This window comes from Helianthus annuus, chromosome 6 (genome assembly GCF_002127325.2).
Source record: "Helianthus annuus cultivar XRQ/B chromosome 6, HanXRQr2.0-SUNRISE, whole genome shotgun sequence".
Lineage (NCBI taxonomy): Eukaryota > Viridiplantae > Streptophyta > Magnoliopsida > Asterales > Asteraceae > Helianthus > Helianthus annuus.
The window spans coordinates 108,301,458-108,327,225 of NC_035438.2; the positions used below are offsets into that span (position 1 = coordinate 108,301,458).

Sequence of the window (25,768 nt, forward strand, 5' to 3'; positions counted from 1 at the left end):
ATTTCATTCATCAGATTGATGATAATAGAGTATATCAGTGTTGAATACAAAACCTCATTTACTAGATAACCTTGAAGAAAATCGTATTGAATACAAAACCTCATTTATTAGATAACCTTGAAGAAAATCGTATGATGTATTTTTATTTTTTATTTTATCTGTGATATATATTTATGCTATAACTTAAAATGATTGGGTATATATTTATAAGATGTTACCAGCTATGAACAAAAAGTAACCTGCAACCAAGAAAATACGATCTGCCATCTCAGATTTACGTAAGCTGCAATCTGACCCGTTTTACAATCAATATGCAACTTGTAATTTAACATTTGCAGTACAAACAATATCCACATGTGGTTATAAACTAATTAACCCTTTATTGTAAATCTAAAAGCAACCTCTTGACACAACCGATTAATCAGATCAGGTACATAAGAATTATTCGCTAACCAGTGTTAAAAAAATATCACAGTAATGCAGGTACCTGACTTCCTCCTTTGAGTTTTTCAAACACGACCATCAAGAACAGATCCATCTAAGTACTTGATACAACTATCAGCTAGTTACCTTGCTACTCGACATGTATACAAACCCAAACCCACAAAATTCCCGTGTCCACGGATCTATGACAAGGGGAACGTCTTCCACCTGAAACAATACATTCCATCATTATGATCATATGCTAGCATAATTTAAGAATGGATTCTCCAATCATCATATCAAAAATTAATCACCAACTTCCATCAAAAGTTAACAAAAGTTTAGATTACCATGATTCTATAAAATTTATTGATTGCTATTTACAGACATCGTCTCGGACATACCTTTCCTTCTGCAGAGAGATGCTTCTCAAGATCTCTCTTGGTGACTCGCCATGATAAACCAATCGCGTACAAACCATTTCTAGGAGTTTCAATGTCACTTGCATCATAGCTCCTGCAAGCAACTCAAAATAATAACTACAAGATCACAAATGTAAATAATCTGATAAAAATTATGGTTACCAAATTATGGTTCGGAGTGGCGTCACTTTGTGCTCACGGAGTTCATCTTGATTTTGACAGCTTCTTCTCGCTTTTGCCGGATTATAAAACCTATCTTCTCCACCAAATTATGGTTCAGAGTGGCGTCACATTGTAGTGTTTAATTAGCTGCAAAATATGAACAGCCAACATCATCAAACCCCTAGAATAAAAATCTACTTAAACATGAAAATGAAAAAATCTGATCAACAAATCATACTAAAATCATCTTTAAAAGCATCTAATTAAATAAACTCCATTAACATATACCAGACTGTGGAGCTGTAGACGAATCCGTATCACCACCAACACCATTAGATTAACCAAAAGACAACACAACACCATCTTTAATCCTATGCCACCAAGGATGCGTATAACCAGTCGACTGAGTAACAATCCTCACTCCCATCTTCACCGTTTTGCTCTTATCTCGAGTTTTGTTGGCATTATTCCTAGTCCACCACTGGGCTTTCTCAAAAACACGATTATTGACCAAATAATCACATACAAGCTCATGATTACAATAGAAACATCGATCTATATCAGATTATGCTCTAAATTTGAACAAAAAAATATAAAACCCTAACTGAAACTGGAAAAAAAAAAACTAAAAGCGAAAAAATATTGAATTGACTGACCTTCTTTAATTTGTAGAGGATTTGGATGTTTGAACACAGACCCTGAAACACAAACTAATCACGATCAAACGGGTTCACACACACTTATTCAAAACCACATAAAAATCAAACATGTACCACCTTGTGTGACAGTTCGGTCGACCAGCGGCGTTGAACACATGTGTGGGCTTCACAGCAACGACGTTGGCTTTCAGGGTGTGTCCGGATTCTACCCGGTCGGAGCCGTATGTGTACTTGATGCCCTGAAATTTGCAGATTTGGCCCAGTAAACCGCCGATCCAGGCCATACGACCTTAAATCAAGAAGTTGTGGTGGGTTATGAGCTGCGAAAGTTATGTGGGAGGAGCCAATTCGTAGGAGGCGATGGTGGCTTATGGCATTGAGTTCTTTAAAGAGAGAAGGTATTTGGGGCTTTTGTTGTTGCTGCGATGTTATGGCGGTGGGCGGTGGCAATATTAGGGTTTCTCTGGGAGAAGACGGAAAAACAGTGAGAGATAAAAGTTGAGAGTGAGAGAATAGGGTAATGGGTGCCTTGGGAGTTGGGAGGAGTAAAGGAATTCAAAAATTGAATGGATAGATCTGGCCGCCTAAAAAATGGTTTGCCCGCCCAAAAATTTCGGGATTCAACATGTTCTGCTTTATATGATTGTACAATAAGCTTTAAGGGGTTGTAAATGGAAAATTACCATTTCTGCCCTTCGGATATGCTTATTAATATAGCATAGATATAGATATATATATATATATATATATATATATATATATAGTGAAGAGTTCAAATGAGAAGGGAAAATATAATGTAAGAACAAAAAGAAAAGTTCGAACCAATAGAAATGCCCTGTTTTATTGTTGTATTTAAAGTTACTCTATAGATATACGGGTAATTTTAATAAATTGATTAATTTATTGATATCGTATATTATAGCTAAATAAACTAGGTTAGAACCCCGTGTATTACACGGGTCGAATAAATGTAATTTTATATATTAAATAATAAAAAGTTATATCTTTATGAACCCCGTGTATTGTACGGGTTAAATAAATGTAATTTTATATATCAAATAATAAAAAAATATTATCTTTACACAGATTAAATAAATGTAATTTTGTATACCAAATACTAAAAACATCGTATCTTAAAAAAACCCGTGTATAATCCGGTTGAATAAATCTACCAAATAATAAAAATATTACATCCAAACGTTGTATCTTTAAAAAACCCGTGTATAGTCACTCGGGTTGAAAAATCTGCCAAATAATAAAAAAAAAAATTGTATCTTTAAAAACCTCGTGTATTACACGTGTTGAATAAATCTAATTTTACATAGCAAATGATAAAAAGTTATATCTTTAACAACTTCATGTATTACACGTGTTATATAAATGTAACTTTTTATAGTAAATAATAAAGAAAGTTATATTTATTTTTAAAAACACAATTAAAGAAAGGAATATTGGATTTTAATAATCCCAACTATTCGTTGTTGGCCGCTAACAATTCCAATTTCAAAAATAACCACTGGCTGTCCCAACTATTAACATATTGGCTTCCAATGGACCTTGACTAACGGAACCCTGATGTTGTTAGTCTCTGATCACCGGAAAAACAATCATATTCAACTCCAGTAGGCATGATGCCTATACACCAATTCATGAGTAAACCCAATAATTTGGAAAAACCTCTCTTGTGGAAATCGAAAATCTATACATAAAAGGTAACTTATAATGCTCAATTTGAAACACTAACATTCATCCTAATCCGTTAAGTAAATAAAAAATAGAGTTGTATATGGAGATGGATTTATAGACCCAAAAACTCTATATATTCTCTTGTAGTCCCAATCAAAACGAATTGAAGAAATTGAAGAAACAAAGTACATTCTGTTTTGGTGTTGAAGCATGACTATGAATTTGAAAGGTAAATTAATCTCTATCTTTACAAACAATTAAACGTTAATATATTTTTTATCTCCACTGGTGACACGATGATACTCTAGTGATCCAATATCCACCAAGTATTTTTTAATGAGTGTGGGGAAACAAACTTGGGGGGGGGGGGGGGATGTTCCACGGTCCTCCCAACCGCTGGAGTGATCACACTCCACAAGCTAGCTTAACCCCATAGCTGCCTGGGGTGGAATACCCAACTGAGAGCGAAGAGCTTGGCTGTGGGTTGTGGACACCAAGATTCGAACCCGGGACCTCTAGGGAGAGGGTGGGTGAGGCTGGGCAACTGGACTACCCTAGAAGGTTGAAACAAACTTTATCATTATAGAAATGTAAAGGTGCACGTGATCCTTAGTTTCTTGTAAATGTAGCTTATGAACATATATAAAAAAAGTTATATTTTTAATAAATTAGGATAACATTTAATATTAATTTATTATTTATATATTTAATATAATATAAGTTGGAAAGAAAGGTATTTGTTTTAAAAATATATTAAATTAACAATTTAGATTTGAAGATAATATCTTATTAAAGTATGATAAGATTTAATATTAATTTATTATTTATTTATTTAGTTAATATAAGATAAGTATAAATTTAAGGATACCTTCTATAGATGACACGTGTCCAAAACTTGGTTTCTTTTATTATATAAGTATAGATTAGACAATAATGTAGGATATATTTTTCATCAAATTTTTCCAGAGAGAGAAATGATAGAGAATTAACGTTTGTTTCGCTATGTGTTGGATAAGTTCGATGTGTATATGATAATTTTTTTATATGTATAAGATAAATTTATATACATGAACAATTAAGTTCAACATATTTTCTATAGAGATGAGTGATAACTAATGTTTGTTTCAATATATAAAAGAAAATTACAATACATATAGTATAAAGTTTATTTTATTAATTAATTAGATAGATATTAATTAATATTACAATATAAACTATATAATTAGTGGTTACACCAAAAAATCCAAAATGCCTCTTTGATATTAAAAATAAAGTTAAAATAGTTAAACTAATTACAAATTTTCTATTATTTATAACCCTTGATTTTATTAATATAAGATCGAGATACTTTTTTTTATCTTTCTATATTAAAAGGTTTTGTTAAAAAAATTATATATATTACAATCATGGTTGTAAAACAAGGTTTCCAAGCCCGAGTACCCGAGTAGTCGCTACAAGGTAGGCTACCGAGCCGACTTTCTTCGACTCCGCCTAATTAATCGGAGACGGTCAAACGCGGTCAACCTCGGCCAGAGTTGGATCTAGTAGGTAAACTCAGGCCTAGTTTGACTTGAATAATAATAAAACATAATTTCTATACCTATCATATTAAAGAATGAATATTATTTTCACGTATTTTGTTATAGATGTTAGTAAAGTTATGTTGTTTGACTCCAAAAAGTAATTTCTTTATATTTTAACATGTTCGAATACTCCCCGAGTACTCTCCGTCTAGACCGAGTACTCTCAACTCCCCGGTTGACCGACTAGGGAGCGTCTAACGACTTTTGCAACTATGATTACAATTACCAACTTTGATGAATAGTAGCCTTGACTTTTTATTTCTAACTATGTACTTTAAAACAATTATCAAATTGCATAGACAGTAACTTTGACTTTTTTATAAGTTTTTATTACACATTTTATGTTATAAATAATATACGTTTTTTGATCTTTTTTCGTATAACTTTCGTTTGTTTTTTTTTATAAAAACTAAATACGAGGTTGCATTAGATTTATTTATCTACATTTCGATATAAATTTTATTTAAAACGCGGATATATTCAAAGTTTTTTTAGACGGAGTTGTATTCGAAATGATTATATAGTTAAAGAACTGAGTCGGTGCTGACCAACAACAATGGTACCGGTATCGGTACTATCGAAACTGTTATTGGTATTCGTTTTTATGATTTTCAATTGATGTAAAACACAAGTTTATTTTTTGAGTTACATCATACAAATTTTGTGTAATAAAACAATTGTAAATATTACTATACTCACTTGGTAATTTATTTTATTGATACAACTGTATTTCAAATAAAATTTATATCACAATGTTGATAAAAAATTAAATGCAATCACATATTAAATATTATGAATTAGCAACAAGATTAGGCATCAGGTAGTTGTACTGCTTGCAATATGGGTTTTATGAGCTATTATGTATTGTACATTTAGGAGTGTTGTTTGTTACTTCAACTAAGCCATACACGTGTCCTCCTACGTGTTTCTTTTGATACGCGTGGATTTGTATATGGCAGCTTTATCGATCCATATTTCTCTCATCTCCAGTTCTCTCTCTAGATATCACAACTCTCTTCTCTCTACTCTTTTCCCGGCAACTATACCGGTCCCATGGTGGGGATTCAAGAGAGAGAAATAGAGAGCAAGTTGGGTTAGGGCCGCCGTTGCCGGCGGCTCTGGCCTTCGATGGCGGCGGTGGAATTACCCCGTCGTTGCCGGTGGCCGGTCGTATATGGTGGCGGCAGAAGGTGATGATGATGAGCATCAGGTAGTTGTACTGCTTGCAATATGGGTTTTATGAGATATTATGTATTGTACATTTAGGAGTGTTGTTTGTTACTTCAACTAAGCCATGCATGTGTCCTCCTACGTGTTTCTTTTGATACAGAGAGCAAGTTGGGTTAGGTTCGCCGTTGCCGGCAGCTCTGGCCTTCTATGGCGGCGGCGGAATTACCCCGTCGTTGCCGATGGCCGATCGTATATGGTGGCGACGGAAGGTGATGATGATGAGTTGGACCTCATCTGAGCCTCGATGGATGCGATGGTATTGTTTTCGAACAACCGCCTTGGGTTTTAAGGCCACCAACCATACCTGATTCTGGAATGCTTGAGTATTTATATGTAAAATCGATGATGAGGATCTAAATTTCATCCGAAATTATCAAAAAAGGGTGGTGATGATGGGGTAAACCATACCTGAACCCTAATCGCTTAAGCTTTTACCTTTTTGTATCCTTTACATGTTTTCAGCATGTACGGATTGTTTGAAGCTATGATGGATTTTCTGAGCTTCTTGGGGTTTAGGTCATGGTGGTGACGGTATGGCGACGGTGGTGGTTGTGAAATAATGTTGGTGTTGGGTGTACTGATTTCGTGTTGTTGTTGATGGTTGTTTTCTCTCTCTGTTGTTTGGGGTTTGAGAAAAACAAAAGTGTGGTGATATATAGGTTTAATTATACAATATTACAATAAATAGAGGTTTTTTAAAGGGTGAAAAGAACGGTGGAATGATGGTGGTTAAGCGATGGTATGTGTGTTGAAGATAGAGGTAGAAAATGAGGTTTTTAATTTTAAAAATAAGATGGTAATTTAAGATGAAATTTATGGGAAATGAACAAAGTTAATAGTATACAGTAGTTGCATTTGTTGCATACTATTGTTCACACCAATATTTTAATTATTGTCTTGGACTATGGAATACTTTGTTAGTCTAGAAGGTAACTACCATAGATTCTTGGGAGTCGGGAGCGAGAAAGTATCAAGTAATATTTTCATTGCCCTTTGCCCGTTTGGGTCGGGGTGCTGTTGTTTGTTTGGCCTTTTGCCCGTTTGGGTCGGAGGTTGTAATTTCCTTGCCCTTTGCCCGTTTGGGTCGGAGGGTGCTGTTGTTTGTTCGGCCTTTTGCCCGTTTGGGTCGGAGGTTGTTTTAATGAAGTTTAATTTTCAAAAAAAAGTAATATTTTCATGATATATGTAATTAATTGTTTTAGTATTGTACACAATGGCATTATATCCGTGTGTTTCAATGTTAGTTGGAGACTGAAGGGATATGGTCCCAAATCTCGCGCCAACATGATCACAAGTGACCATTACCCTTATCAAAACCCCACTAGCTAAAGACTTATCCGTGTCCGTGCGGGCACGCGCGAACACAGAGGTCGAATACAATCTGCCCAATGATTGAAGAGGACTTACCTTGAGTATATAACGATGCGGCGCAGCACCACATCTGGTGTATGAAAGCAGTGTAGCATAGCGATGCGGCCTAGCACCGCATCCTATGAACACTTCTATCAATACAAGGGAGCTGGATAACAGCAACAGTCACCACAAGTGGCGATGCGGCCTAGCACCGCATCCCACAGTCTTTGCCAGAAGGACAACGCGGGAACAACGGTAGTTACCGCAGGTAGCGATGCGGCACGGCACCGCATCCTGCCCACAAGGCAAGTGGGACTGACGGTACAGAGCAAGTGGCACCAATGACAGTCGCCTGTCAGACCACACGTAAGAAACAGACTGACACTGTAGTAGGACGTGGCTTCACCTCCACCACCGACAAGCCTGACACACCTGCATAAGGGCTGCACGTCGTCAGTCTGTCCTTTCAGCTCCTCCTTCCCTCCTCGGCTATAAATACCAACCCCAAACCAGGTTTGAGGTACCTCTTCACAACTCTCTCACTACTACTATCACAGTTTGCTTCCCAAGCAAATTACTGATTCTCACGCCAGAGAGTGGTAACAAGGAGCACCCCCACCTCATCCTCCTTGTTACGAGTCACGGCTTGTTTCCTTGTGCAGGAGATCAACCGGCGGACGATCCAGCCACTAATCCTCGAGAGGAAGGGATTAACCCTTCTTGACGAGATCAGTGTGTTAACCCGCCTGGTTTACCATTGTTTCATCAGAGACAAGACAATATGTGAGCATCTTCTATTTTTGAAGCTATGAAACTTAAAATAATAATGTGTGATGTTACCTAACTTTCTTAAATGATCATTTAGTCTCATGTAACCTAAATGTTTGATGAAATGTGTGAATAAAATAAAAGCTTGAATTGAAACTTTATTTGATGTAATTATCAAATTACTTATCGGTTATAAGACAATACGCAAAGAAAGCGAATATTATCAAATAAACACATGCTTATTATAATCGTCATAAATAAAAGTGTTTTTGTTACGCAATATTTTGTAGGCCCCCGGCCGCATCGCGATGGGGGCTTCCACCTAGTTATGAGTTTAATCTATACGATTGCTGGTACCATATCGGTGCCGATATTATAGCTTTCGATCGATGTAAAACAAGTGTTAATATCGTTTTTCGGCATATCACGACTTTAGTTTTTAGGTTCTCTTTTGATTGTTACAGCGAGTGTTGGTACCATAATTAGCCAAACCAATACTGGCAGAATTTCTGCGACAACACACGGGATTATTTACTAGTCTCTCACATTACGGAACCGCGAAACTATTAGTTTTAGATGTTAAATGTTATTAAAATTTACTCACATAGAAAAAAAAAATCCTTTTTACATAATTTTTAGAAATTTTATATATAAACAATATAGAATGATATAGATTAAAATTTTACTTTTTGTAAAAATTAATTTTTATTTTGTTTTATCAATTTTTTTTACCAAAATGGCTTATACATGTATTAATACATAAATTTTGCAAAAATAAACATTGAAAATCTTCAAAGTTGTGAATCAACCCTTCCGGTAAACCATCGAACCAGACCCTTGCAGACCCTGTAAGGGTCTGGGTGAACATGTGACACCAAGCTGACATGTGGCGTAGTTCGACCATCGTAGCTCCAGCGAAGAACATATGATCGTCCGTGTTGGACGTACCATCATAACGTATTAACGTCGGAGGCATCTTTAGCTTCGGTGGAAGAAGTGCGTTAGCGATTCTTTTAGAAAATTTAGACTGTGATGACATGGAGACCAGTCGATACAGAGCGATTAGCTCTTCGTCACGGGGATTGAACCCGAAGGGGCCTTACCAGGGGTCCAAAAGAAAGTGTTCCAGCAGAAAATGAGTTGGAACTTTGGTTGGTGTTTCCAAAAAAATTTGCTCGCAAACCCTGGAGCATGTCACTCCTTTGTTGCTGTTTCCTAAGCAGGCGAAGGAGATCAGCGTTTCGTTGCAGAAAAACATCATCGAATTCCAAAGATGGAAGTGGCGCTGTGTGTGATATGGGAACAAATGTTGACGCAGGCACAACATAACTTACTGTGGGGGGTACAACATGAGTAATTGAAGTAAGTGTCATTCCCCTGAGCTTGTGGTAAAAACTGTAGCAGAAGCAACAGATCCAGAGGCAAGCTCATCAAATGATGGCATGGAAGATGCCATAATTCAGAAAATGTCTTCAAGAATGTGAAATTTGTGTTAAATGAGTACGAGTGCATGGCGCCACTAAAGACTCCAAAATCAATAGTTGGTGATTGGAATGGAATCGGTCTTCAAGAGCAAGTGAATCTGCACAACAGCACGAAAATAACATTGTTAGCTTCGACACAGAGAGGGGAGCCTCTCTGTGACCAAGCTCGGGCGTGAGAATAAGTATAGGGGATAGTACAATAAGTCAGAAAGAGAGAGAGAGAGAGAGAGAGAGAGAGAGAGAAAGAGTTTGGAGATGAGAGGAAAAGTAAAGATGACCCTTTTCTAGAGATTTGAATGTGGTATTTATATTTGAAAGATGCTGACGTGGGTTTAGGTGGTCCCGGTTGGACATGTTACTTTTAGGCGGTTAAGGTGGTGGGCACCAAGTAAGTTAGAGAAACATTCTCTCGGCTCAGACCTATTGTCCAAGGAAGAGGCTCGAGGAAGATTGTAGGTTCGATTGAGACTTTTTACTTTGTTAAACTGAGGTCTGGTTTGGTGATTTGGGTGTAACCTCATCATGCATGAAGCGACACGTGACATTTGAGGGCATTATACAAGGCGAAGTTAAAAAGGGGTGTAGTGGTATAATGTCCCATTCCATCATTCCATCATTATTTATTTTAATTTCTTTTCTTTTTTAAGAGAATTAAACCAAATAATATTTCATTAGCTAGAAAAGTACATTAGCACTAATTAAAATACTAAAAATAAAGACAAGACATGCAAAAGTACTAAAAATACGTACGAATGTTTAAAAAAATAAAGCTCTAAATTTCGAATTTGTCATGGATTTGTTGCCTACACATTTGTGCTAGGATTAAGGCATCTCCTTGGAGTGATCGATTGGTTTAGACAAATATTCGATGTCTCACTCCATTTGCCTTGTTTCTTGGATCGCGGCGAACTTTTTATTTTCAGCATTTCTTTCTTGCAATGTTTCCAAACGCCTATGCCCAAGGTCTCATATATATATATATATATATGTATATATATATATATATCTTGTGTTTGGCTAAAGTTACAATACTGAAGATTCCTGAATCCATATATATTACCATAGATCTGTGGACAAACTTAGAAGGGGCCGACAATCACAACATCAGACGAAAAAACGTTGATTCAAGAAGGTGAAGTCTGTTTGTTCTAGTTTCAAGGCCGCGATCAAGATTAAAATCCACGTTCGCAAATAGTTAGGTAGCGTTCGTTTCAAGGAATGGAATGGAATCTTGATGGAATTGGAACGTTGATATCATTTCTTATTTTGTTGGTTTCAACAAAAGAATGAATTGGAATTGAACAAATACATAAGGAAGAGAATCTACATTGCAATTACATCTGCATTCCATCAATTATGTGAAACAAACGCACCTAGATTCCAAAACAAATGTCAATTCCCGCGCAAATTTCGATTCCAGTTCCTTTACAATCCCTGATACAAACGCTACCTAGCGTTCATTTTTAATAACTTTGTGTTTTTCAAACTTGATACTATGGATTATTTATTATTTGAGACTTGTTTCTTTTCCTTGACTATGATTCTTGGCTAAAACCTTTGACTAGGATGAATGGATTGATAAAGTTTTGATTGTTATTAAGGATGTTTGTTTACTTATGGATTATTTATGAAAGTAGTCGACTTGATTAACGGTTTGATGTATATGCATGCTTAGCTTTATTTTATTGTCGTTTATTGCTTCATATGATTTTTGGTGGATGTATTTCACATAATAGGTTCATGTTAGATTATAGTTTTATATTGTGATCTTTTGGGTTAATTGGCCAATATACCTTAGAAGCGGTAATTGATAACTGAGCAGGTCTAGGTGCTCTACTAATCTCAATAGCTGAGAGGTGTGAGGTTATTGTTAGGTCTAAGTTGATAAATTGCTAGGTAGGGTCTTCGTGAGGAGTCTGAACTAGTTTCCCTGTCGACCGTTGTCTATCAAGTTGAGTCTAGAACCCAAGTTTATCCTAGGTTTATAACCTGTGAGGGAGTAGATCAAATTAGGATAATTTCATAAACCACTTATGTAATAACCGAAAATAATAATAATAATACTAATTGTTTTTTCTATTTAAATTAAACTAGAAAATAGCAACAATGATTTGCAAGTGGGAAAACATGCAGAATGGAAATTGCAAGACAACTTGCTTAATTGGGTGGATGAGAATTATCTTTGAATAAAATAATATTTGCATGAATTATTTTCCTCTGAAGACATTTGAAACTTTCATCAACGAGGACTTCCATTTCTGTCTATAAATAGAGAGTTTGATCCTCTTGCTAAGCATCCCCAACATCCTTCAAACACTACAAATTTTCCCATAAACTCTAACTAAGAAAAAGAAAACTCGGTTCAGGTAACCATACCCGAAACCGAACACCATACCGACACCACTTCTCATTCACCACTAAGCCTCCTACTAAACCACTTAACTACCTCTACTAAACCACTCGTAGCTTTAACCATGGAAAACATCCTACCCGAAATGATTTCCGGAGAAGAAATACTAATTCCGGCGATACTTACGTACTTTTCGACGACGTCTTTCGTAACCGAAACGTGTTTTTGACTAAAGTAACCATAAGCTAAATTTTTATTTTTGATACTTTAAGGTTAATCTATAATGAAAATGGAATCTAGAATTTATTTTGTAAGTGTTAGTTTTCTATAAAAGATGATGAAGAAGATAAACCAGTGAACTGAGTAAATAAATAAATAATGAAGTTGTTTATTCACAAGGGCTCTTATAGACCAGTTGGTTCAGCAGCTGGTTTATAACCTAGAGGTCTCAAGTTCAAATCCTGTTGGAGACATATATTTTTGCCAGATCCTGATATAATGCACCAGATCTGATGCAATATCAGATCTTCTGATGAGATCTGATGCAATATCAGATCTTCTGATGAAACATCAGAATTTTATAAAAACATCAGAATTTATGTTAAATGCACCGGAATTCTTATACAAAACATCAGAAATCGTAAATTAAGCCTAAATAAATAACTAAGTGGTCCACTGGTTAAGGCTGTAACTTATAACCTAAAGGTCTTGAGTTCAAATCCTGTAAGAGACATTATTTTTAATACACCAAAATTATATTTAAACGCATCAGAATTCTAGTTAAACCCATCAGATTTCAAAATATTCATCAGAAAGTGGTGTAGTCTAGTTGGATAAGTCTTGGGACTTAGAAACTAGAGATTTTGGGTTCAAACCTTGCTAGTGACATTATATTTTGTTATCAGATTTTATGTTTTATGAATCATATTTTAATTAATGACATCAGATTACTTGTTTAAATAACCAGATTTTATAAGATTAATATAAAGGATTAAGTGGCTCACTGGGTGGCGTGGGATGTTGTTACTACCCCTAAGAAGTCCGGGGGTTTGGGTCTATCTAAATTGCTTCATGTTAATGACGCCCTTCTTCTTAAATGGTCTTGGCGTTTTAAGAAAGAAGGTGCAGGTCTTTGGAAGAAAGTGGTGTTGGGTTGCCATGGTTCGAGCACTTCATGGTCTTTGCTTCCTTATTCTCCATCAACAACTGGGTGTTGGAAGTTCATCGCTAAAGCAGGAAAGAAGAAACTTTGGAATGGCAAATCTCTTAATAGTTACTTTGTTGGATCAGTGGGCAATGGGACGAATATCAATTTCTGGATAGACGCCTGGATTTATGATGAACCACTCCGCATTATCTACCCGCAGCTGTTCAGAATTGAAAAGAACAAATGGGCGACTATTTCGGACAGACTGCAGGTGATTAACGGCTGCAAAACTTTAACGTGGGACTGTTCTGCAGTTCCCTCCACACCCCAGCAGGTTACTGAGCTGTTCAGTTTATTATCGGACATCCATGATTTTGATTGGAAAGGAGGTGCAGATAGATGGAAATGGACCGCTGATCCTAACGGTTTATTCTCGGTGAACAGTGCCAAAAAGCTGATGTCAAACGTCTCGGTAGAATTAAACAGTTGGAAGATGAGCTGGTCGGGTTGGGTCCCTTTGAAATGCAAAATTATGGCATGGAGAGCCACTCTTAATCGCCTTCCAACGAAGTTGGAACTGCTCAAATGGGGAGTTCCTTTACAAAATAAGGAATGCGTGTTCTGTAACTCGGACGAAGAGACGTCTCTTCACTTATTTACAGGTTGCTTTTACACGGCGGAGATTTGGTCTAGAATTCAGGCTTGGTGTACTATGGCCCCTATGATTGTGTTTGAGGTTTCGGATCTTCTGAAAATAGTGGAGTCACAGACGTTTTCGAGCAAAGCTTCATACGTATTGAAAGGGATTATTATTACCACCATGTGGGCGATTTGGAATGAAAGGAATAATAGGAGCTTCGAAGGTAAAAGCCAGAGACCGTTTGAAGTCGTGGAGATCATAAAAACAACTTCGTATTTCTGGATCCGCAATAGATCCAAAATGAAAGATATAGAGTGGAATGATTGGTGTATTTCTCCTTTGAAACTGTTGTAATGTCGTTTTTAGTGCCCTTGGGTCTCGCTTTATGGACTTCGTGTGGCGTTTTTGAATGAAACTTACTTTTCAAAAAAAAAAAGTGGCTCACTGGTTAAAACCTTTTTCTTACAACCTTTAAGTCACAAGTTCAAATCTTGCAACTAACATTGACTTTTAATTAACTTCTATTTTATTTAAACATAATTCTTTAATCTTATTTTATTTAAACATTATTCTTTAATCTAAGCAAAACTAATTCATGATTACTTAAGGCAAACTTGAAGTTTTAAACTAGACATGAATTAAACAAACAAATTACATATATACTTTTTATGTATGGGCACAACCTTATAAAATATATGGACACGGTGTAGGTTTATACGGACACGCTTGACAAGTTTATATATATTTAAGACAACAATCAAGAAACAAGGTACGGATCCTTAACCCTCTCCCTTTGTTATCTGGTTCGTTTACTATAAAACCTTATTTATAATATATGTATGTATGTATGTATGTTTATATATATATATATATATATATATAGGGTAGGGATAGTGTACATTAATTCAGAAGTGTGAGAAGTGTATTATAACACTATATATAACACTATATAACACCATAGAAACAGCGTATAACACTATGTAACACCGTATAACACCATATAACATTATATAACACTATATGACACTATATAACAATATATAACACTATACATCTATCATAGACATGCTATCAGACAAACTATAGTGTTATATTTGTTATATAGTGTTACATAGTGTTATATGGTGGTACATATTGTTATACGGTGTTTATATGGTGTTATATAGTGTTATAATACACTTCTCACACTTCTGGATTAATGTACAGGATCCTCTACTTATATATATATATATATATATATATCTCGAAAACTCCGACGTCTTTGAGCCTAGATTCATTTGACCGTCCGTTCATTTCTTACTCCGATTAAAATTATCATTCAACTTCACAACATGCGATAAGTTTATGATTATATTGTGCTCATTATCACATGTTCCAATACTTATATATTTGTTAATGTTAGTGTTATAATTATTTCTGATTATCTGAGATCTGCTACCCTAAGCTCACCGGCTCCTCCCGTGACGGAGTTATCAGTTCACGGCGTCCCTAGGTACAAATGTGGTACATAGCGACTAGCTGATGTATGGATATATCCTAGGTATGTTTCTGGAGATGGATGTCGGGTAGGCCAACCCGCTCCATCTCATGTGACAGACTTTGTGGCTATAACCTTTGTTTAGTTTTTGGGTACATCCATATGATATGATTCAGTTCAGTTGTATGTTATGTTTTGTCAGTGATATCATTTCAGTCGGTTATTTGTTTACTATTTGAGCCTATTATTCCGTACTGGGCATTTGGCTCATTCCGTATATTTCATTTCACTACGGGTTCACAGGTTACTTTAGGCGGGGTGAAAAGTGAAGAATAAACCCTAGGATGCTAACCGAAGATGTTTGTCACTTTTATAAAATAAATATGTATTTTGGGCCTTAGGGCTATGAACCATATTTTCAAATGTAAGCCTAACTTTAATTAATGGAATTATGACTTATGTTCTGATCCACTGTTATAGTGACACGTCAACCCATCCGGGTTGGGGTGTTACAACTTAGATAACCCGTGAGGGAGTCTAGACCAACCGGTGTCCATAACAGCCTTTAGAGCTCTATAGGTGTCTTCCTGAGAAGGGTCGGGGGTCCTATTCAGTCTCTCGATAGGTTTAGCATTAAAAGATCCTAGTTCCATAGTAACAAACATCCTAATAAAACATCACTAGTATAATCCAGGATTCCAGTCTAGGTAGTCTTTCATCATCATCTGAATTCGTCCTCAATCTTAGTTCGTGTCTCCACCCGCTTTAGTTAGCTTTAGTTAATTTAGTAGTTTGTTAGAACCCCCCAATCAACAAAACAAATAATTCGAGTCAGTTAAGTTAGTCGAGTCTAGTAATCGTAATTAATAGAGTCTTGTGGGTTTGATATCGGACTTACTTAGGCTAAACTACATTGATCGATAGACTTGCCGATTCTATGGTCTACGTTTTGGAGAGTCTTAGTTTATAAATTTAAAACTTGGAGTGTCTAGTTTAGGGTCAAAATTAGTTAGTTTTTATAGACTTATTTTAGCACATCACACGCTAATGACCAACACACTCACGTGACTCTAACCCAAAGCGACATAAATCTATCACCAAAAATAGACACCAAGTTAGTGGCTTCAAAATTATAGGAAAACGATCAAATACAAAGGACATCATAAATAAGAAGAGTAAGAAGGATTTTAGTCTATCGATCTTAGATTTGGAGGGTTGAGATTTGTGTTAAGAAAAAGAAAATAATAGAGGGGCATAAAGGGAATCCTACATTTATTGATTTTCTCTCTCCACATGCAAGACACATGCCAATTCACTCCATCAATTTAAAACACCCATAACTTTTTTATACGACATTTGTGTTTAAAAAAAGTTCACTGTAATACTGAGTGTTTATTTACTTTAATATGAGTATGATATTGTTATAACAAAAATAAAATAAAAATTTTCATTTTTACTGGGTTTCTTTGTATTGTGTTAAAGGTTTTGGTCAATGTGTCTTTTAAATGGGTTTTGGTCCTTACATTTTTTTACTAAGGTTTCTATACATTGTGTTATTATCAAAACTTATAACACAGTGTTAATTGGGTTATGTCCATTGCTTTTTTAAGAGAACCTATAACACAATGTATGACAAAATGAAGATGGTGTTATAATACACTGTGTTATAGGTTCTGATCATTGTGTTTATTCTGCTATCGATTGTGTTTTATTATGGTGTTCATTGTGTTTTAGTCTGTTGTCCATTGTGTTTTAATCTGTTGTTCATTGTGTTTTAGTCTTTTGTCCATTGTGTTTATGTACTATTGTTCATTGTGTTTTAGTCTGTTGTTCATTGTATTTAGTTTGTTGTCCATTGTGTTTTAATCTACTATCCATTGCGTTTTTAGTTTAATACTTATTGTGTTTTATGTTTTGTCTAGTGTGATTAGTTTGTTGTCCATGGTGTCTTTTATATGTTGTCATCGATTGTGTTTTTGGTCTACTTTCCATAGTGCTTTTTTTTTATACTTATTGTGTTTTACGTTATGTTCATTGTGTAATACGCAACTGGCTTTTCGATTTTTTTAAGTATAACAATATGGTACTCATATTTAAGATAAAAAGACGCTCTATTTTATAGCATTTTTTTAAATAAATGACGTACAAAAGTTACGGATGTTTAAAAAATGGGGGAGGGGAGCATGAGACTTGTATGTGCATAATTTTTTTTTATCTTTTTTTTTTCGCTTTGACAAAATTACTCTTTCCCCTCGATTTCTTCTTGGATACTTGTCACTATATAGTGGTTTTCTTACACTTGTTATTTTAAAATCCTTTGTAGTATAACTCAACCCCAAAATTATAATCTGATAGTAAAAGATAAGTTTAAAAGAATTAAATTCATTAAAAGTTCCAACATTTTTTATATTAAAATGTTACATGTTTGATGTAAAATAAAATACACACACGCATTAAATAATATATAGATTAGAATATTTATATGTAAGAATCTGATGTATAGAATTTTACATCTTGTTCAACTCTTAAAGCAATATATACAACTAATAAATGCTTGTTTTGTGATGATAAAATTATAAAAAGGTATGACACTATGAGGGTATAATAGTAAATTCCACAAACACCTATACTCACTAGCTTAATATCCTTTCCATCCCTGTACTGAATAGACATTCCTCAGAATCAAACCATTCATTTTTAATCCAATTAGGATGTAAGGAGTGGTTAAACACTTTGGAGTGGTAAACTAAAAAACCGACTAATCAGAGCGCGCCATGTCAATCAGGCAAAAGTGTTTAAACTTTACTGAAAATTGTTGGCAATGGTTTAGACACTTGGTGAAATGGTAAACTATTTATAAAAAAAAAGGAAAAAGTGGTGATTGGTTGAGATAGGAATGGACCCCACCCCACCACACACACCCTCTACTTCACCGCATGGCCATCACACCACCGATTTGGTAAACTTGGAAGCGGCAAACTTTATTGGTGGTGGTGTTTACCGAGTGGTAAACTAGTTTGCCACTCCTCCCCGCACCCCACTCCGGACACTCTTAAAACGTATTACGGGATTCGATGCAAATTGAAGTAGGAACTGAATTTCGATTGAAGGCTGCAAATGAAGTGTTTCGATTTCAACTCGTTATGTCAAACTCCCCATCCGTTTCCATCACTAATCGCCCAAAGAAGGAGTAAGCTTCTTGAAAACCTTTGATGTTCACTACCAAGAATTTTACATAACAGAACAGAATAATGTAGCCATCGCTCCAGATTTTTCTGGATTCTTTACTTCCTCATCTAAAATCTTACGTCGTTTACTGGTAATGATTGCTTGAGTTTCTTTGCAATTTTCTTCACTTGGAACTGTCGTTGTTTTCTTCGTTTGATGCACTTTTCTTTGAAAGCTATAAAATAATTAATATGTTAAATTAGAATGTTCAAATTATTTCGATCGCTTATACGTTATCCTGAAAAATATTTCTTTGAGGTTTTTAATAGGAAGCTGCAGATCTGTTCAAGTACTTTGATGGGTCACAATCAGCACCCACTCTTGGACCGAGAGCTGGCATCATCTTCTACCGCAAAGGTCCAAAACCACCGGTCAAGCAAAAGATGTTGCTAATGACTTTGAAGACAAGATCAATCTTGCTGCATTCCTAGCTCTATAGGATGGTCCACACAACCACCAGATTAGTGCACTAGTTGTTGTGTTGAAGCAGGCCATGTCACCTACTCCCCTGCACTAAGCAATTTAGAGCCAGCACTTGAGAACTACTTGATGACCAAAGACTACAAGCTTCTGATCGGTGGAACTGAAAACCATCTTGTTTTTGTGGGATCTTCGTCCTCTTCGCTTGACTGGTAAAGACTCACGGCTCATGATGGTCGGTCATATGGCTTACACCACAAATACTATATACTATCTATTAGAGGTGTTTGTTAACTTACAAGAGCAAAAGCTCGATCTATGCTTCTTTTGGGCTCTATATCTATTAAACATTTTATTAAATTATCTATATATATATATTTACAAATTTTTATATAAATTATATAATATAACTAGTATTAAGCCCCACCGCGTTATGGTGGGGGTGTAAAATTGTTTCAAATACTACCAATGTCATACCACCGCCAACAACCAGCACGTATTAATGTGAAGAAATTAGATCAAAACGTAAAACATAGAAAATAATAACTAAGTCGACTTAGTACCCGTTCGTTGCGACCAACCTGTTATGTTAAACGGGAAAAAACGACCTAAAAACGTTGAACCATACACATATGTTGCGTCTTATTAACTCGCAAACTTAGAATGAAGGGTTAAATGAAACATAATAACGTTGAACCACAGACGCACGTTGCACCTTGTTAACTCGAAAAATTTAGAATGAAACGTAAAACAAAAAATTGATAAATATGATAAGTATAGGGGAACACAGTTGAAAGTAAAAAGTGAGATTAAATTGCAAAAGATGAAAACTTTTGGGTTAAAAATGAAAAATCAAATAAATTTTAGATTAAAAGTGTAATATTAAGTTTTTTATTTTGAAAACACCCCTAAGCTTTGTGTACAACACCCCAATGCATATACATGTTTTTGGATAAAAAATAATGCGTTAATCGTAAATCATTATGTGTAACATTGGACTAAAATTTAGCATAGGGGTAAAAAATCAGTTTAGGAAATTTACGTCTGATATCAAACTATATACATGTAGTGCACTAATTTTTAATTTGGGTTAATTCGTAGACTTTTAAATTTTAATTTGCAATGATAGTGATAATGATTTTATTAACTAAATCTTATGAAAACATTATTTGAAATTATTTATTAAAATAAGGATAAAGATAAATGATATTCATCTATTAATTATTAAAAGAAATATAATAAAATATAATTAAAATTTTTATTTTTAAGATTGAAGGAGAATATGCCACGTGGCATTAATTGGAGTCTTTTATTAGAATTTAGATTCAATTATCTTTATCATAATCTTCTTATATATAATAGCTATCATTATGTAAATATGTATTTAATATGTAATATGGGGAAGGTTCATTTGAGAAGAAAATTAATGTGAGAAGAAAAAGAAGAAAGAGCATATTAGTAAAATAGTTTTTCATTTATAACTCATATCATTAATTTTTAACTCTTTAATTAATGAGAAAAATGCCCGGATAGTCCCTGTGGTTTCACCTTTTTTCACCTATAGTCCCGATCTTTCTAAAACTACTTGAATAGTCCCCAAGTTTTCAAGTTTTGTTCTCGGATAGTCCCTGGGTCTAACTTCAGTTACTTTTCTCTGTTAAAATGATGTGAAATGACAAAAATACCCTTACCTTAAAAGGCCAAACCATAGGGACTATCCGGGCATCTTCTTCATTTTTAATTATAAAACCCCACCACCACACCTCATCTTCAACCTCCACCCACCATCACCCTCCTCCGCCGGAAAAATAAGTCACCGCCGCCCCGCAGACGGCGGCGCTGCTAATTTAACAACACTGTGAACTGTTTATCAAATCACAACATAAAAATAAGTCACCCACCATCTCTCTTTCTTTCTCTTAGTAATTAAGAATCCAAATTACCTGTGAAATATTGTAAGATCAAAATTAAGATAAATTAAAGCATAATCAAGATATCACTGATAACAAAAACGATGATCAGAAACATTCGAAGTAAAATTATAGGTCGAATCAAAATTAAATACATCCACGTAGCAAAAACTGAAACAAAATAAACGCATTTCACGTAACAAAATCGAATTAGTTTACAATTCAGAGAACGAGATTGATAAACGGTTTAGGAACTAAAAATTGTATAAATTGGAATCGGTTGACAAAAAGTGTTTTAATTGATCAACAACAAACTGTCGCCACCGCCGAAACCACCAACACCACCGTCAACAGCTGCTCCACAATCAATCGAAGCTAAAAAGCATAAGGTTGATGAAGATGACAAGTCTGTGGAAGAACAGAGGCTTGAGAAAGAAGTGCACCAAATTTCACATCAACTGCACCAAATTAGGTCAAAATCGAAGCAATAATGATGAAATTTACAGCCGAATTTGCGTGAAAACTTACCAGAATGAACAAGCTTCATCAAACGAGCAAATAAACAGAAATTAATGCGATAATAACTGAATCGGTTAGGGTTTCGACCACGCAATCAGTATCCATTCGATTAGTGTTGTTAAATTCGCGTGTGATTTGATAAACAGTTCACAGATTGATCTTTTGAGAATGAAGAAATAGGTGAAACAGAGGTGACGAAGATGAACAACAAGAACACTGGATTTTTCACCATTCTTCAGTTTCTGATGATGAACAACAACTCCCTGCCGTCGCGACCAGGTGGCCGGAGATCACCCGTCTCGATCTCGCCTCTCTCTCCCTCGGTTCTCTCTCTCTCTCTCTCTCTCTCTCTCTCTCTCTCTCTCGGTCGAATCTCACTCTCTCTCTTGGTTATGCAGGTTATGTGTGTATATTGTGAGATAAAACTAATGGGGGCTAGTGTTTTGAAGAAGATGAAGAAGATGCCCGGATAGTCCCTGTGGTTTGGCCTTTTAAGGAAAGGGTATTTTTGTCATTTCACATCATTTTAACAGAGAAAACAAACTGAAGTTAGACCTAGGGGCTATCCGAGAACAAAACGTGAAAACTTGGGGACTATTCAAGTAGTTTTAGAAAGATAGGGACTATAAGTGAAAAAAGGTGAAACCACAGGGACTATCCGGGCATTTTTCTCTTAATTATTTAGTTAACTAATCATTAATTATCCTACATATAATCTACAAAACCTACACATATCAGAATTTTCCTACATATACCCTACACATTATAGAATTTTATCCTACACAGCGGAAATTTATCCTACACACCTTGAAATATATCCTACACACCTTGAAATATATCCTACACAACTCTTAATTTATCCTACACACCTAGTAATTTATTCTATACTTTAAATTAAGTTGTTTTTTTTTAATTTGGAAAATTATATATTTTGAAAAGGAGTTACAAATTTAATTTAGCTAGTTATTAAAAGGGAAGAATACAAATTAATGATTTTTGTAAGTTTACTAATATACCCTTATATTAAAATTAAATGTAAATATTAAATGAAGTAAAATGAAGAATTCTTATTGGTTGAAACTTCTTTTTTCTTCTTACAAAAAAATTCTTCTCATTTGAACCCTCCACTATGTAATATAAGAATTATATAAATAATAGGCTCGTCTAAGATCGTGAGTATTATAGAACCCGATAAGTGAAACCAATGTTTGGGATCATTTATCAAACGAGCTTATTTTTAGGCTCAAGCTTGTTTAAGCTCGGCTTAATTCAAACTTTTAGCAAGCCAGTCCACAAGTAGTTTGGATCATTTACACCCGTACTATTGATTCACACATAGTTCGGTCTAGGTTTGCAGGGAACAAGATAGAGAAGCTTTGTGATCTTGCAAACATCATAGTGAATAAGCATGTTGTGTATGGTGACAACAACACTTAGGCCCGGGAGGTGTTTGTATTGGTATGGCTTTTCACCCATATATATATATATATACACACATATTTTCAAATTAGACACACAAGAAGAACAAAGGGTGCGATGGTGATAAATCAACTCGTGTGACTGAAAGTTGTAAATTGTTATGATTATTGTGATATTTTAAATGCCATATATTTGAAAAGCATTTTGATGTAGAACTTGTATCAGTAGCTTTATTAGATGGGGACTATGTAGGATTCTGTTGTAGAAAAGAGGTTTAAGAGTTACTATAAAGAAGTCAAGTCAGTGGCTGCTTGGGACGGTCAACTCGAGTTTGGTGTATTGACTCATTGCTTGAAGATCTGTAGAGACTCTAAGAACAGTTTAAAGACAGTTTGAAGATCTGCAGATTCTAAGAACAATTTGAAGATATGCTAAAATCCTTTGAAGGTTTGAAGATCTGCTGAGAAACTTTGAAGATTTGAAAGATAAGAAGAGAGAAAGGGAAGAAATTCAAAGGAAAGGTGTTCCCTAACGTTTCCTCTTCAAGTATTGTAACACCTCGAAAATTTTGTCCAATAATGTCTTGACACGTGTCATAAGGTTCCGTTATGTGAAAACATACTTTAGAGGGACTAAAAGTGACAAACAGTGAAAACTATGGAACGTAAGGGTCCAAAGTGTCAACAATGGATAAATAGACTCTATGATAACCCTACATAATGTTTATAGCCTTAAACGGATGGTTCATGGATCATGCGACGCAGAAATTGCACAAAAGTGAAGTATTTCAAACTATAGGGGCCAAAAGTGTCAACATGTTTAATTTATACCTCTGAGTGAACTTTTGGCAGACCCGAAGCTTTGTAAAGCTAAAATATACTCACTAGAATATGTGGTAAAAATTTCATGAAGTTTCGTCAACGTATGAGGAAGTTATGGCCAAAACCGTACTTAAGGGACTAAAAGCGTCAACGTCGAATTTCAGGGCTTTTCGGTTGAGCGCAAAATGTTCCGAGGACATTTCCATGTTGGTAAAAATCCTAAGGTTCTTAAAAACCAAGTTTGGGGGTTTACGGGTCGAGAAAAGTAGCCGAAACATCGCGTACAAGCTCAGGGACCATTTCTGCCAAAACTGAAACTTGTTTGGCTGAACCAGGGGTCAGGCGACCCGCCTGGTAAAGCCCAAGCGGGCCGTGTGGGTCTGCCAGCGACAGAAATCATATTTGGGGCTGATTTGGGTCCGAAATTGAGTTGTAAACAGCTGGTCTTGCCTCCCAAATGCTCCAATACGTGCCCTTGCATGCCTACATCAACAGTAGCCTACTCCAACCATCTGGTTACACCATAAATCAGATCAAACCTCATTGTTCTTGGCACTTGAAGTTGTGAACAAGGAGCTCTCTACATTCAAGAACTCTCTCAAGCTTTCTGGAGTTAATCTGATCATCAAGGACGAATTCTAGTGTTCACTAAACATCTTTAGGACCTTTGTAAGCTTTCAATTCGTTCTCTAATCCGTTATTACTTTGATTATTGCTAAAAGTCAAACTGTGTGTTCATAAACTTTGACTTTCTGATTAAACGGGTTTCAATCAGTTATTTCTCGAATTGAAACCTGATTTATGTTGGTAATATTATGGGAAACAAACCCTCTAAAGGGTACTCTCTGATTCCCACTACATGCATGCTAAATGTCGAGTCAAACCTGTTTCTAAAAAGTCAACAGAACTGATTTTCGCAAAAATAAGCTTGAATGTTAATATATTAGACATGCAATCGGATTGATCATCATAAATAACTTGTAATACATATAAGAATGTGTTTTATCATCATCAACTCGACAATCTATAGTATAGACACGAATCGGAACCGAAAGTCTTATAAAACGATTATTTCGTAGGCTATCGATTCGGATTCGTACATGCATGTTCGAGATCTGTATTGGAAAGTATTTTTGACTACTTTTATTTTAGTTAAACTTTCTGGAAATTTTATGTCTATGCTTAGCCTATTCGAATGCATGTTTCCGATTTATGCATAAAGTTGACTATTTTGCCCTTTTTGATATAAAACGTGATTTTTGGAAAAGTGAAAGGATAGAAATCTTTATTTCTAATATATGAACTTGCACCGAAAATTTCGGATCAGTTGGTGGTCCAGATTGTGAGTTATGGCCATTAGCGTAAAACTATATTATAAATTTACATAAACGGTCCTTTTCGCGTAGAACCCGTTTCTGGCCACGTTTTGATATGAAACTCTTTACCAACAGAAGTAATATAATATTCTGGGAATTTTGATGATTTTTAATTAATTTTTGGCTGAACGGATCCTAGATCACCTAGTCATTTCGGCTTATGTCGGTTTTGACCGTTTTAGCCATAAAATGAGTTTTACACATCCTTTTGACCCGAAACCTTTTTCTACTGATTTTATATGATGAATAAATTATTTTAAGTATTCTGGAAATATAAAAATCTCAGATTTAATTTGAAAACCCGAAAACGCCCTTAAATCGCATATTTAGCGTTTTAAGCGCATAGTAAGCGTTATACTTGTTTTAAACATATAAGATCTATACCTACTGATGTGTTTAGCTTATTTTCATATAAAAACAGTAAGTATAAGTATATGAACTCAGATTTCCAGTTTTGGCATTTTTAGCCCTTGTGAAATTACTAAAATACCCCTACGGTGCATAGTTTGGTTTTAAATGATAAATTTGGTATATGGGTCATACCCTACTGATATAATATGTTATATTAAGTATATTTACTGTATGAACCAGACCCGAAACTCAGATTTCTAATTTTACTCTTTTATTATCTTTTAAATGACCAAAATGCCCTTCTAAGGCATAAATTGGGTTTAAAATTATTCCGGGCAAT

At 35.2% G+C, this 25,768-nt stretch overlaps 2 long non-coding RNA genes across 3 annotated transcripts; one reads left to right on the forward strand and one right to left on the reverse strand.

Annotated features, from left to right (window-relative positions):
* Positions 1–298: 298 nt before the first annotated feature.
* Positions 299–2,205, reverse strand: LOC110916968. Of its 2 annotated transcripts, XR_002580170.2 has the most exons (6): positions 1,784–2,205; positions 1,664–1,705; positions 1,296–1,488; positions 1,008–1,154; positions 828–939; positions 299–651 (listed from the first exon to the last, which is right to left on the reverse strand). It is a non-coding gene; the product is annotated as an uncharacterized LOC110916968 (long non-coding RNA). The 2 variants fall into 2 exon arrangements; XR_004861193.1 differs by having other exon boundaries at positions 1,664–2,205.
* Positions 2,206–5,908: 3,703 nt separating this feature from the next.
* On the forward strand, positions 5,909–7,003 carry LOC118479879. The gene is made up of 2 exons (XR_004861194.1): positions 5,909–6,148; positions 6,266–7,003. It is a non-coding gene; the product is annotated as an uncharacterized LOC118479879 (long non-coding RNA).
* Positions 7,004–25,768: the final 18,765 nt, after the last annotated feature.